This window comes from Octopus bimaculoides, chromosome 7 (genome assembly GCF_001194135.2).
Source record: "Octopus bimaculoides isolate UCB-OBI-ISO-001 chromosome 7, ASM119413v2, whole genome shotgun sequence".
In the NCBI taxonomy this organism is placed as follows: domain Eukaryota; kingdom Metazoa; phylum Mollusca; class Cephalopoda; order Octopoda; family Octopodidae; genus Octopus; species Octopus bimaculoides.
In genome coordinates, this window is record NC_068987.1 from 3,973,417 (window position 1) to 3,974,067 (window position 651).

Below are 651 nucleotides of genomic sequence, written 5' to 3' on the forward strand. Positions count from 1 at the left end.
TCAATCTTGGAAAAGATTGTGGAACCATGTGTGCATAGGAGAGAGAAAAATTTTTCGTAAAACAAAGAAACAATGGTGTTTGCTTTTGTTTTTCTTTTTCTTCTGTTTGTGTGAGTGTAACATATAAACACAATAATAGGCAGGCCGTCATGTAAACAAAGTGTATGTGTATACAAACATGGATGCATGTGTGTGCAAGTAATACAGAGCATAGAAAAGAGTCTATAAGGGCGTTAGAAGAAAGTCCAGACACAAGGATAGTAAATGCCAGTTCTCAGTTAAAGTACACAGTAAATTGAAAGTCTGTATATAAGAGGTTGAGGCGTGGAGGCAGAACTAAGTCGCATGTCGTGAAGTTGAGGCTTCTATGCCGAGCCGGGTACTTGATACAGGAGTTCTCGCAGGTTGTATTTGCTGTTAACCATGGTGAAATAATTCACAAACAGTGTTGAGATAGAACCTGTGCGAGTGCTGTTGGTTGCTGTGTACGTAGCAAGAAGTTGGTGTTGACCCTAAGAAGCTGGAGGCGATGAAGGTGGAGGTCCGTAAGCTGCTGAACGAAGTGTTGGGTCTCCATGAGGCTATTGTCGTGTCGTCGCTGGAATTGGCTGTGTGCTCTGTGGTGAGCGGCTAGACCTCAGAAGGTGTTGC